Source organism: Mastomys coucha, unplaced genomic scaffold (genome assembly GCF_008632895.1).
Source record: "Mastomys coucha isolate ucsf_1 unplaced genomic scaffold, UCSF_Mcou_1 pScaffold14, whole genome shotgun sequence".
NCBI lineage: Eukaryota > Metazoa > Chordata > Mammalia > Rodentia > Muridae > Mastomys > Mastomys coucha.
The window spans coordinates 71,486,317-71,500,938 of NW_022196896.1; the positions used below are offsets into that span (position 1 = coordinate 71,486,317).

At 40.4% G+C, this 14,622-nt stretch overlaps 1 long non-coding RNA gene across 1 annotated transcript; it reads right to left on the reverse strand.

Annotated features, from left to right (window-relative positions):
• Positions 1–7,666: 7,666 nt before the first annotated feature.
• On the reverse strand, positions 7,667–14,420 carry LOC116089152. The gene is made up of 2 exons (XR_004118190.1): positions 14,351–14,420; positions 7,667–7,822 (listed from the first exon to the last, which is right to left on the reverse strand). It is a non-coding gene; the product is annotated as an uncharacterized LOC116089152 (long non-coding RNA).
• Positions 14,421–14,622: the final 202 nt, after the last annotated feature.

The following is a 14,622-nucleotide window of genomic DNA, read 5'->3' on the forward strand; positions in this document are numbered from 1 at the left end:
ACTAGTGCAATCCACCCAAACAAATGCTATGGAAGTAATCACTTTTTGATTGGATTTGAGGCTCACTCTATGAGCTGGAACTGATACCTGATACTTACTGTTCATGAGATTAAGAACCTGATATAGATAAGACATGGGCCCTTGAGGAAAATCTCCCATTATTACCTTTACTAAAAGGACATAGAAATAAAGTGACTTATAATGACATAGTGCTATACTCGTAGATCAGTGCATCACTCAAGCCTCATCAGAGAAACTTCTTTGCACAGTGAATGGTAATCAACACTGAGACCCAAAACTGGACAGTGTGAAAAGAACAGGAGACTTTGTATTGCTCAGTCCTAACTGGGATGCCTTGATCACACCCTTCCCCTTAAGGCCAGGGAGTCTATTCTGAAGGGGGACAAAAAGATCGTAAGAGCCAGAAGCAGTAGAGGATTTTAAGGAATTAGAATTTTCCAGGCAAAATAGGGCATGTGTGCATATTAACTCAGACAGTGACAGCATGTACAAGACCTGCACAAGCTCAGGCCAGACAAAATCCCAGCATAGAGAAAGGGAAGTGGATGTAGACTCCTACCCCTAGCCAAGAAGCTAATTGTAAATGACAGCTAATGGAAGAGGGAAAATCAATTTTCTTCAATGGAGTGTCACTGGGTTTATCAACTACACTCCAGGACAGGTCCCAGGCTCAGACGTACTTGGTCAACACAAATCAGATTCAATGCTTTTAGTAGGTTTTTATTTGTTTGTTTGCTTGCTTGCTTTTGTTTTTTAGTTTTTTTAAAGAATTATTTTATTTTATTTATTTTATACGTATGAGTACACTGTAGCTGTAGAGATGGCCATGAGCCATCATGTGTGTGGCTGCTGGGAATTGAACTCAGGACCTCTGTCGACCCTGCTCGCACTGGCATAAATCACTGTAGCTGTCTTCAGATAGACCATAGGAGGGTGTCAGATCTCATTAGGGGTGGTTGTGAGCCACCATGTGGTTGCTGGAATCCAAACTCAGGACCTTCGGAAAAGCAGTCAGTGCTCTTACCCGCTGAGCCATCTTGTCAGCCGGTTGCTTTAGTTTTTGTTTTTAAAGCACAAAAAGAACATGAAGGATCTAGGAGGACTTAAGTGATGGGAAAGAATATAAGAAAAAATATACTTTTTCATGAAATTCATGAAAAAGGAAAAGAAAGGAAAAGAAAAGAGAAGAAAAGAAAAGAAGTGAAAAGTGTAACTGCCTGTCACTACACGGCATGGCAGCTTAGTATCAAAGGAAGAATGCCCAGAACATGACTGCTGTACCTGCTGCTGCTTTATCTCCTTTTTTATGGCTCTTTCCCATTTGTGGGTCGTGGCTACTAGGAATCACTATCATTAACTACTTTCTAATATTTTCAGAGCACAAGTATCCTTAAGAATTGGTCAAAGAGAGTCAAACCAGAGGTTTTTTTTTTTTTTTTTTTCACGTGCAGGTAGATATGTATATTTTACTCCTTTCCATATAATTTGAAGTTTGATGTAATGAAATCTTGTGAGGAGCCCTTGGAAGCCAATAACAACCTCAAACTATGAATAACAGTTAGTTCTTATAAGTGTCAGTAAACCAGCAAGGATTCCACGATCAAAGATAGTGTCTCTCTGACAATACTGTGCTAAACACGAAGAGGTGAGGTCAGAAATGCTTTCCAGGCCAATTAGATATTTCTTTGCTGATGTGTCAGGCTGCTTCTTGGAGCCATTTCTTCAGGATATGCTGAGCTTCAGAGAGCCTTCCTCCTGTGGAAATTATTTCCATGCATGTGCTGTGTCTGTTTGCCTTGCTAATATCCTACCCACCAGTTCTTCATGCCCTGTATTCAGTAGTCTCTGCCTATCCATTTTATGATACTAGGAAAAATACCTTATACTTTATGAACAAAATGGATTTATTTAACTCACAGTTTGAAAGGCCGTAAGTCCCAAAGCAGGTGGGCCCATACATTTGTTCCTGTAAGAGTCCTGTAGCTTCACGATGTGGCAGAGAATTGGGAAGAGAAAAGGCCATATTCAAATGAGGACAAGGAGTAGTCTCATTTTATGACAACCTGCCTTCCTGAGGTCTCAGGAGAAGTCATTAATCTCTTTCATGAGCAACATGCTTGTGGTGGTTTGAATATCCTTGGCCATAGGGAATGGCACTATTGGGAGGTACAGCTTGTTGGAGGAAATGTGTGAATGTGTAGTTGGGCTTTGAGTCCCTCCTCTTAGCTGCCTGAGAGATAGTCTTCTCCCAGTTTCTTTTGGAACAAGATGTAGAACTTTCAGCTCCTCCAACCCCATGTCTGCCTGGATGCTGCCATGTTTCTTGCCTTGATGATAATGGACTGAACATCTGAACGTGTAAACTAGCCCTGGTTAAATGTTGTCCTTTATAAGAGTTACCTTGGTCATAGTGTCTCTTCACATCAATGGAAACTCTAAGACAATGCTAATGACTTACTCATTTCCTACCTGACACTATTGTATGCCCCATAAATCCTTGGTGAACAAACCATTTGCAACTCATAGCATAGAGTTAGTTTTGTATACTTCCCTCTTGCTGATAACTGTTTTTGTTGTTGTTTGTTTTTTGCCAGTTTAATTAACATGCTAATTTTACCCAGTCCTTTGTGTGTAATGTAAATTATAACTAGGAAAAATCAAGCAGAGACTCTCACCTAAGGGATTGCAGGAGCAGAGATCAGAGCTCAAGTTTGATTCTTATTACTGCTCAATTCCCCAAAGTGCCAGCTTCCCTTGCAGCTACATGTGGTCACAAATGAGTGGTTTTACTTATATGATATATTCAGAAATGCCTGTGACTGTCAGGATAAATATTACCATTCAAATAGCCATGTAATCCTGTTTTCCTGGAGCATGTCCAAATTAGCTTATATTCATGACCCATCATAAACCATGAAGATGAAGCAGGATAAAGTATAACAAACAAAGTTCCTGGTAACCTATCTAGAATGTCCTGGGCTGGTTCTCACTGATCCACTATCTTTTGTTTATAAAAGAAATCAAGTGCATGTCATGTTTAGATCATGGCTAGCCTATGTATAATGCAAAGGAATCATACACAGTAATTTCCTTTTATTTGGGGCAGATAAAGTTCAAGACCTGGAAGTGGGCACCTGAATTGGCAAGTTGTACAGAAACCTGCACGGATTACTTTTCTCCCTGGATGCCCTGCATCATTGCCTCACTGTCACATAATTAACCTGTGCTTCCATGTTTTACTATAGGTACTTCATTTGCAGTCCTATGTACATTGTCAACTAAAACAAGGCTACTCAAGCACAAATATTGCAACACTGAGATGGCTGTTGATCTGATCATTTAGATGGTAAAAGAAGAAGTGGCTAAGATATGATTAGTATATACAGCATGGATATGCCAAAGGGATAATTTATGTTCCTAGTAAGATAGTATAGATGACTTGAGACTTCATCATGCCACTTAACAGGCAATTTAAAAACATATGATTTGTTTGTTTCTGTAGTTTTTCTTTTAATATTTTCAGATGGTAATCTTGGGTAACTGAAATTGCAGAAAACAAAATGGTGTCCATGGGAGAGACTGGGTAACCATCATGAGAACACCTTACCTGTTGTCTTAGTCAGGGTTTCTATTCCTGCACAACATCATGACCATGAAGCAAGTTGGAGAGGAAAGGGTTTATTTGGCTTACTTCCACATTGCTGTTATCACAAGGGAAGTCAGGACTGGAACTCAAGCAGGTCAGGAAGCAGGAGCTGATGCAGAGGCCATGGAGGGATGTTCTTTACTGGCTGGCTTCTCCTGGCTTGCTCAGCCTGCTCTCTTATAGAGCCCAAGACCTCCAGCCCAGGGATGGCACCACCCACAAGGGGCAATTGAGAAAATGCCCCACAGCTGGATCTCATGGAGGCACTTCCCCAATTGAAGCTCCCTCTGTGATAACTCCAGCCTGTGTCAAGTTGACACACAAAACTAGCCAGTACACCTGTCTTTCATTTCTTATTTAGTTGAAACCCATCATATGAAGGAGTTTGTTGGGCTTTATGTTTCTCAACTGAATCTTTAAAACTTTATATTTTACCACTATACACTCATTTTTAATTTTTGTTCTACATTCAAGGTTCTCAGTACAGGTTAATTTTGTAAATAAACCAGCCCCCTGCCCTTTGGAAATTATAGCTTTCACTTAAGAACTGTCTACCACCATGGGATGTCACAGTTAGAAGACATTTTCCATTCATGGATTCGACTTCACATCTAAAAAAAGAAAACCCAAAAATCTCCACTAGTAAACATGCCCTCCCACACAGCAACTCGGCCCTACCTTTCCTGTTTTCACTCCTAGCTCCAATGAATACTTCGTTCCCACTAGCTGGAAAAGTTCCTATAAACAACTTAAGTCACATTTTGCCAGAGGCACTCAAGTATTGTGGCTTCTGGAAATTTTTTTCCTTTTTGCTAAAATCAATAGAGAAAGGATAATATGTGTTAGATAACTCACATCTATTACGAAGTGTTCCTGATACTACCATATACTCATCAAGGGGGACAGCTGGAGAGAGACAGCACAAGAAATATCCCTCCTGCAGGAAAGGCTGGACATCTTATATGGTTCCCACCGAGGAGTAGTCTTCACTGTGCCAAACCAGACAAGCCACGGCTCTGCAGTCTACCAAGAACACAGGTTCTAACGGCCTGTTATCACTTTGCTCTCTTTTACTTAGAATGTGAATGGCTTCAGTTCAGCAAGTAAACCTTCAGCAGCCTGCCTCAACCAATAGTTTACCACTCCCTCGCTTCATTCCATGTTCTCCATGACTGAAAACTCAAATCTACCAATTGCTACAGCACCATGATAACATATTCTACTCTCCTTGGACTTCCATCTCCATTCACTGAGCACTGACTAGTCTCTTACTTTAGGTTTATAAATAGTTTCTCTCTCTCTCTCTCTCTCTCTCTCTCTCTCTCTCTCTCTCTCTGTCTGTCTCTGTCTCTGTCTCTCTGTGAGTTTTTGTGTGTATGTGTATAGTGGTGTGTGTGTGTGTGTGTGTGTGTGTGTGTGTGTGTGTGTGTGCATGTGTGCAAAAGCCACTGCCATTTCACCTCCTTGGAGCATCTAAATGTTCGTGATGCTCAGCATAAGCCTTACTATTCCCTATTCTCCTTCCCTGAGACATTATATAGCATCCTGGACTTTACATGACACCTACACTGTAATTCTCAATTTATGTTGTCAATCTGGACTGTCTCTTCCTTCAACCGTTGCCTTATATTTCCAGGCTCTTGCTTGATGTCTGAACATATCCTTCTGTCATTACCCTGTACCTGACTACCTTTCATATTGCAGACACTACACTCCCTGCATCCAGAAATCCCCTTCCTATCTCCTTTCCTTCACTTCCTGGTTTTCTCCACCAGAATCTTTTCTCTGTCTGTTGCTGTCCCTTCCTCCCTTCTACTACCACTCAAACTCCCAACAGAGATTTACAATCACTTCATTTATTTCTTTCCTAATCATCCCTCCACAACTTCTTCCCCAAACACTATCTACTATGAAGTTACTGGAATACAAGTAATATTTCATGCCTATATAGCTAGTTTTATGTTGGAATGATACAAGCTAGAGTTATCTGAAAGGAGTGAACCTCAATTGAGAAAATGCCTACATAAGATCCAGCTATAGGACATTTGAGGGCCCAGCTCTTTGTGGGTGGTGTCATCCTTGGGAAAGTAGTCCTGGATTCTATAAGAAAACAGGTCTAGCAAACCAGTAAGCAGCATCCTTCATGGCCTCTGCATCAGCTCCCGACTCCAGGTTTCTGCCTTGTTTTGAGTTCCTGTCCTGACTTCTTTTGATGATGAACAGCAATATGGAAATGTAAGCCAAGTAAATCCTCTCCTCCCAATTTGCTTTTTGGTCATAATTTCATCGCAGCAATGCCTCACTGACAGCCATCGTCATCCCACTTCTTGCCCATCCTTTCCCCATCCTCCTGCCACCTGGCTTCTCTATCCATTGTATTCCCTCCCTGCATGTCGCCCTCTGCCACAGCCCCTTACTCCACTTGATTTGCTTGCTCTTATCTTCACAGCTCAGATCAAACACTCTTCTCAGAGAAGATTCCCTGGCCCTCTGTAAAAAGGGCCAAATCCTCTTCTCTCGCACAGTTCCTCAGTACACTCTGGAAATGAATGCTGTTTGTTTATTTAGATCCTGGTTTTCTACCTCCACTCACTTGAAACTCCAAGAGGGAGAACATGCTCAGCCTCTCTCATCACCATGTCCTCTGCATCCCCAATGCCAGGAGGGGCACTTGCTCCTTCATATTTTCTGAATAAATAAAAGCTCAAAGGAATATTGTGTGACAGATTTTGAATCACTTGCTATCTGCCAAACTTTATATTGGCCCACCATGTATACATTATCTCTTCATAGAAGCCACCTCAGCATAGCTTATTAGCCTTTTTCAAGTTTTGAGAGCAGGCTCAGTTGTGAGTGGCTTGCCTCTAGCCACACAGCTGGTGAGTGGACTGAGCTGGCCCCAGTTCCAGGTCTGTTTGGATCTACGGTACTGTACTGTCTGTACTGTACTGTACCCACTGTCACAAGCTGAGAATGCTGGAGCACAATGATGCTGCTTTAGTCTTTCTCATCATTTGACAGCAGCTGATGGCCGGAGACAAGGCCCTTACTTAGACCTTCTGCTGACCTCTCTTTCTTTAGTGCATCCTCCATATCATTTCAACCAGTTCCAAAGATCCTGGGGATCTCTCCAGCAAATGGGAGGGGCAGTCCTTTTCTTCTCAGTGTGCTATCCATTTCTGAGGCCCACCGGCTAATGGAGGACAGATGGACATTATGTCTTAGGGTCTGACTGTAACTTGAAAGCCGGTGCCCTTTCATCTTGAGTGCTGTGCATCAAAGTGCCAACTGGTGCAGTGCTTACCAGGGGGCAGGAAAGCAAGCTTTGTGGATTGGAGATCTTTCTTTTAGGTCAGCCTTGCTCAGCTGGATGGATGTATTTGAATGCTAAAAGAATAAAAATGGGAGAGCATGGGACCCTTTGTCTCTTTTATGAGAGCCTCTGGGCATATTATGTGAGCTACAAATACAGACATGCCTGCCAACCTGTTGGCTCTCAGTCCTAAACCAGTGGGCGTCTAAAAATGCATGGCGAGCGCAGAGCACAGAGAAAGCACCGGAGTGAACACATCCATCCACTCTCGGAAATGATGCTAGCCAGGCTTCTGGAATTCTTCCAAGGCTCTTCCACTACCATAAACCCCTTTCTATGGCCAAAGAACTTCCTGGTCCACTCTGCAGTTCTGGGAGGCTGTCCTTGATGTATGAGCACAGCTAGCTTCCTTCATCTGTGCGTCTCTGAGGACTGTCCTTCATGCTGCTTGCGTAGTTACAGAAATGACCATGGTGTGGATCATTTATTAGTTTTGATATGCTTCTGCTCAGTGTCATTTTTTTTTTTAGACTCAATACAAAAAGGTTTACTGTCCTCTGCACTTACCTTTTAGTAGAGGGTCCCTTCGTAATCTATGCCATCCAACGTATTTAGGAATTAGTGCTTCCTTGTACTCCAAGAGTCTGTTTCATGCAGGTGTGTTTGTTAAACAACTGAGACTGTGGTCAAAATTTTACTATTGTATTGGTTTGCTTTCCATTGCTAATTAACAGTGTGACCAAAAGCAACTTGAGAAAGAAAGGCTTTTCAGCTTACAGGTGACAATCCATTATGAAGTGAAATCAGGTCAGGAGCTCAGATCAGGACCCTGGGGGCAAGAACTAAAACAGAAAACATGGAGGGATTCTTCTTACTGACATGTTCTCACACTCACGTCCAGCTATGTTTCTTACAACCCAGGCCTACTTACCAGGAGGTCGTTCCCTTCCACTTCAGTTAACAATCGGTAAAGGACCAACAGACATACCATCATGCCAATCTGGGGAGAAGTCCTCACATGAGGTTCCCTCTTCTGAAGTGTATTGACAACTAGAATTAGCCATTATGACCAGTATGTTAGCCAACTTTCTATTGTTGTAAGAAAATAACTTAATCATTTAAATGGACAGAAGACTTATTTTGGTTCATGGTCTTGGCAGTTTCATCCCATGGTGATACTGACTTTACTGAGGTGGTGGAGAGACAACATGTCATGAGAGGAGTATGCATGAGGGGAAGCATGGCTGTTAACCTCATTACAATAAGGAAGAAGAAGAGACCTGTGTCTCAAAACTCCCTTTCAAAGTCACAACCTTACTGATCTAAGACATCCCAAAAGATCCCACCTTTTAGAGGCTCCACCACCTTCCAATAGCATTTCAGACCTATAAGAGACATTTAAGTCCCAAAGCATGCAACCATGGAGGGCTACATAAGTACTGAACTAAGCCTCATGAGTTTTTATAACTGACAAAGACCGTCATGAAATATTATCATGGAAGAATTAATTCAAATGACATGGAATTAATAAGATTTGTCCTCCCCAAAGTAGATATTACAAAAGTATCTCTTAGTGTGACTTTTTTTTTATAGACAGGGTTTCCCTGTTTTTTTTTTTGTTTTATTTTTAAAATAGACATGCAGGCTGGAGAGACAACTCAGCAGTTAAGAGCACTAGCTGCTCTTCCAGAGGTCCTGAGTTCAATCCCCAGTAACCATCTATAATGAGATCTGATACCCTCTTCTGGTGTACATGAAGACAGTGTGTGTGTGTGTGTGTGTGTGTGTGTGTGTGTGTGTGTGTGTGTGTACATACACATAAAATAAACAAATCTTAAAAAAAATAGTCATGCTGGGTTAAGGAGATGTCTTTTCAGGTAAAGTATTTGCTGTGAAAGCATTGGGAACTTGAGTTCAGATCCACAGAACCCACATAAAAGCCAGGTGTGGCAGTGTGTGTTCCAACAGCAGTTCTGGGAAGATGGCATAGGCCTTGTTACTCAGATGGTTTATGTATATATCATATATCATATATCTATATACATATATGTACACATATATACATATGTATGTACATATATACATATACATACACACACATATATATATATGTATATATCTTACAAGCCTAATGAAAGCTGTGACCTAATGTTTGATTTGTTCATAAGGAGGACATCTTGCCTTTAAGTAGGAAGTTTGTGCTGTCATCCATTTGGCAAAGCTAGAACAAATTCAGCCCCTGCTAAGAAACAGAAGAGTAAAGAGCCTCAAAGTTCAGGCTGCCATGAAAGAGCTAAGTAGAGTTAAATAGAGACTTCAACCTGCAGGTGGTTGATGAGCACAGAAGTGTACATCTAAGGAGCATCTGGGAGCACCTGTGCCTTCCCATCCCTTAGGTGGCTCAGTGAAAGAGTCAGATCTCTAACACCAGAAAGCAGTAAGTCAGCAAGACCTCCCTTTGGATGGAAGGCAACTACACCTATATGACATCTTGGCCCAATCAGATAACTCCGAACAATAAAATAAGCTCAGTGTTCAAGTCAAGATTAACACCACCCCCCCATTGTCTTTGCTTGGAAAACTCAAATCGAATCTGATAAGAGAAGGATTTTAGTGGACCTTCCCCTGCCCCACTTAGGTTATGATCTGGTATTTGAGAGATCTTTTAATTGAAGAAATACTTTGTGTCTCCCAAAAGCCTCTGGCACTATAACACTGACATCAAGCACAGTCAGTACCTTGTCTCACAAGGAATCAGAAGGGGTACTTTAATAAAAATCACCAAGTGGCACACACTAAAATCTGGAAAGCCAGTCTTCATAGTAGAATCTTGGAGTTCACAGAAGTTTTATCTGGTTCTTTGAATTAGTGTTTCCTTCTCCCTAGTCCAACACACAGTTTTATTTCTAGCTTGGCTTTTACTCTGCCCATGTTAAGTTTCCTCCATGCTATCTATCACCTTCTTTCTCCTAAATTCTACATAGAGTTGAACAAATTGAGCAGATTTGTTCTAGCTAATTGCCTTTAATTACTTCTAGTAAACCACTTCAATGACCTAAAAATTTCTATCATAAGTAATTTAACAATAATCATTTTTGTGCCTAGCAATGTACATGCTTATTGGAAAATATATACATTAATTATAACTTTTTGAAATATAAGAACACAAATTTCCATATATGGTATAATTATGTTTAACTACACACGTATCAGACACATTGACAAGCATGCATGTGCACATATACATGTGCATACATGAATACATACACACACACAGAGTAGCTATAAGTAAGTGCACAGAATGCTACTAAACGGTCTTATGAATCTGATGCTGCCCAGCTCCACCTAGAGTATAACCACTGGGGATGCCAGGGGAGGAATGCTCAGGATTTCTCTTCTAATTTGCTGTGAGTTTGTAATCATCTAAAAACAAACAATGAAATATGTGACAGAGGGAAGAAATACAAATCACAAAAAACCCAACCCCAAACCACAAGACTCTTCTATTGTTTTGGTAAATTTCAAATATTCCACAAATGGTAATATTTTAAGAACTAGATGCTATTCTTAAAGGCTCTTGAACTGTGCTGTGTTGTATGGTGAGCACAGCTAGGTATGGCTTCAGTGAAGCATCCTGGTAAACAAAGATGGTCACGTGGGCACAAGAGAAATCAATGGCTGGGCTGGCTGAGATCTGAGTGCTGAGGAACAACCTCTAGAAAATGAACTTTGTGACTTCCCCCAGCCTCGAGTGAACTGGACCAGACTTTGTCCTTGCCACCAGCAGCTAGCCTACTTAGGATGGAGTTTCCTGAGATAAAGAAAGCCCTTTTGTCCTGCCGCTTCTCTGCCTCCTGCCACTTCTCTGCCTCTTCTGAAGTTCCTGCTTGGAGCCTCGCCCTGCTGAGCTGCTTCACCTGGCTTCCAGACAGAAAAACAAGATGCTAATTAGGCCACAAGATCCTGGCTTACTGGGGGAATGGGTTCTCTGTCTATATATTCTCAGACTCTAAAATACACATTGGACCTAGATTGGAACCTTTTGACTTGGTCTGGTTTATTTCTCTCACAGTCCAATTCCCCTAATATCCCCAGGCCCCTGTTTCTCTTTCAGGAACCCAGTTTGCATAGCTGCTGGTGGCTATAGAACTTTGCTCATCTACTGAAGTGGGAACATTGTTGAAGTGTTAAAGAACCCTTAATAAAGTAGGTTTTGAAAAATCTAAACCTGTCTGGGCTGGTGCCCTGAGCAGACCTTAGGTGCAAATTCCACAACCAGTCCCACAACATCCACAGGAAGCTCCACCCCCAGGCACTCTAACATGCCCAGGACCATAGGATCAGAGATGAGGACACAACATCTTTCCCAACACCAAAGTAACTAGAACCAGCCGGACCTAAGCATGCAGGAACTCCTCCAGTGGCACGGGTTCCTGCCTGTCAGTCTGAGCCACTACCCTGAGCAGACCTTGGGTGCAAACTCTGCAGCAAGGCCCATAATATCCAGAAGAAGCTCTACTCCTAGGCATTCCAACAGGCCCATGATCACAGGATCACAGGATCAGAGGATCACAGGATCCCAGAATCACAGAAGCACAAAGACAGCTTGACTTTGAGGAGTTCTGACACATCCAGGATCACAGAAAGGACAGGATCCAGTCAGATTTAGCCAGGGCAGGTAGCACTAAAGATAACCAGATTTCAGGAGGCAAGCATAAGAACATAAGCAACAGAAACCAAGGTTACTTGGCATCAGAACCCAATTCTCCCACCATAACAAGTACTGGACACACCATCACACCAAAAAAGCAAGATTCAGATCTAAAATCACTTCTCATGATGATGATACAGGACTTTAAGAAGGACATAAATAACTCCCTCAAAGAAATACAGGAGAATACAAGTAAACAGCTAGAAGCCTTTAAAGAGGAAACACAAAAATCCTTTAAAGAATTACAGTAAAATACAATCAAACAGGTGAAGGAAATGAATAAAACCATCCAGGATCTAAAAATGGAAATAGAAACAATAAAGAAATCACAAAGGGAGACAACCCTGGAGATAGAAAATCTAGGAAGGAGATCAGGAGTTGTAGATGCAAGCATCACCAACAGAATACAAGAGATAGAAGAGAGAATCTCAGGGGCAGAAGACACCATAGAAAACATTGACACAACAGTCAAAGAAAATGCAAAAAGCAAAGAGATCCTAACCCCAAACTTCCAGAAAATCCAGGATGCAATGAGAAGATCAAACCTAAGGATAATAGGTATAGAAGAGAGTGAAGACTCCCAAGGTAATGACTGGGCCAGTAAATTTCTTCAACAAAATTATAGAAGAAAACTTTCCTAACCTAAAGAAAGAGATGGCCATGAACATACAAGAAGCCTACAGAACTCCAAATAGACTGGACCAGAAAAGAAATTCCTCCTGTCATATAATAATAAAAACATCGAATGCACTAAACAAAGAAAGAATTTTAAAAGCAGTAAGGGAAAAAGGTCAAGTAACATATAAAGGCAGGCCTATCAAAATTACACCAGATTTCTCACCAGAGACTATGAAAGTTAGAAGATCCTGGGCAGATGTCATGCAGACCCTACAAAAACACATATACCAGCCCAGGCTACTATACCCAGCAAAACTCTCAATTACCATAGATGGAGAAAACAAGATATTCCATGACAAAAACAAAATTTGCATAATATCTTTCCACAAATACAGCCCTACAAAGGATAATAAATGTAAAACACCAACATAAGGAGCAAAACTACACCCTAGAAGAAGCAAGAAAGTAACCTTTCAACAAATCCACATAAATTTACTTCCACCTCTTACAACAAAAACAACAGGAAGTAACAATTACCTTTTCTTAATATCTTAATATGAAAATTAATATTACCAACATATCCTAATCAGTTGAAATCCAATAATGTGAGGAATTAGAAATTTGTTGGCAGTCATCCAGTGGTCTCTCTAATTTGGTAATTGAAGAAATAGGTCCAATATTTTACAATCCATATACACTTTCTGCTTGTTTATACATGACAGTTTGTTGCTGTGTACCACATAATGATCTTGAAATCATGTTTCTCCTATCTCAGCCTCTCTATTAATAGGATTGTTTATTTGATGTTTTACACTATACTATGGTTTTTCAGAGCAGCTTACATATTTCAAAATTATTTATACAGCCAAAAGAAACATAGACAATTAATTTGGGAGGTGGCTTGTAAAAGAACAACAAAGAGTGAGACTGAATGCTTTGCTTGATGTTTGTAACTATTGTATTAATTTTGAAGAAGAGGACTTTATAAGTTACTCCTTCTCTGAGATGAATGTTTTTCAAAATCATCACAGTCAATGAATCAGATTCTTACCCTCACCTAATGTCTGTGCCACCCTCCAAGCAGAACCATCGTTCATTGAAACAGTTGGTGAATGACTTTATGGATAGACCATCTTACTACATACACCATTTCTTAAATGAATGTAACCTGTTCGCTGTGGGCTGAGAATGAAGACACTCACTCAAATCAAATAGCTTTGACCATAGCAAGAAATCTGTATCCAAAAATTGTGCCTACAATTCATTCCTTGGTGCAACAGAACTGTCAACTCTCAGCTTAACTACTATGGAGGTAAAATCCTTTGGTGATGTGAGGGTCACTGAAGTACAGCCTATTACAATGAACTCCAATGTCTAAAAATTGTTCTTATTTTGGGCTTGTAACACAGTAAGAGCCAAGATTTTAAGCTCTACTAAAAACAAAACAAACAAAAAGATTTTATCTATTTATGTTCATTTAAAAAAATAGTAGTGATATATTATTTTAAAATATACAGTTAATATGTTTGGAGTTATTTAAAATTTATACTGAGAAAAATGTATGTATTGTCAGTATTGCTTTAGACAAGCATCTACATAAGACTGTTCAATTGATTGTTATTTTATATCAAACAATTTTTATAATACTCATTTTCATTGTTACAATATTTTATAAATTTTAAACAATATGACAAAATAAAAAAAAAAAAAGGTATGGCAGGTATCAAAGGGGGTCTCTGGGAGGAATTGGAGTACAAAAGGGAAAGAAGAATGTAATGTAATTCTACTTCTTAAATATATTTTAAATGTTAACAAATTCAGATAAATTGAAATTACGTATTTTTTCTCATCATAATGCAATAAAACTTAAATCAATTAAAAAAAGAAAAATCTAAGCCAACAATCTATTTCTGATTTTACTATTCCTCGGGCCTTTTCTTCCCTCTTACCATACATATCTCATGTCCCACCAGGAAAATGTCTGCTGCAATTTGCTTTCAGAAGGTATACATAGATTTAAAACAGTCCTTTTGTTGAGTACCTGCTGGTTTCAGACAGGACACCAAGAAAATGACTGCTCAGGTCACAGCTAGCTAATGGTTGACTTGTCAGGGGAAACACTTGAGTAAATAGTTATGGAGAACACTGGAAGTCCCCACAGTTCTACATTCTGTGCACTCTCACCTAGCAAGTTCATCTCCATGGCAACCAAAGAGCCTTCTTAAAGCTCAGATCAGATGACATTGCCTGGGAGGCATCTTCATCAGCTCACCGTGAGCCATGGGTTGTTCTCATTCTGCTCATCTAGATGTG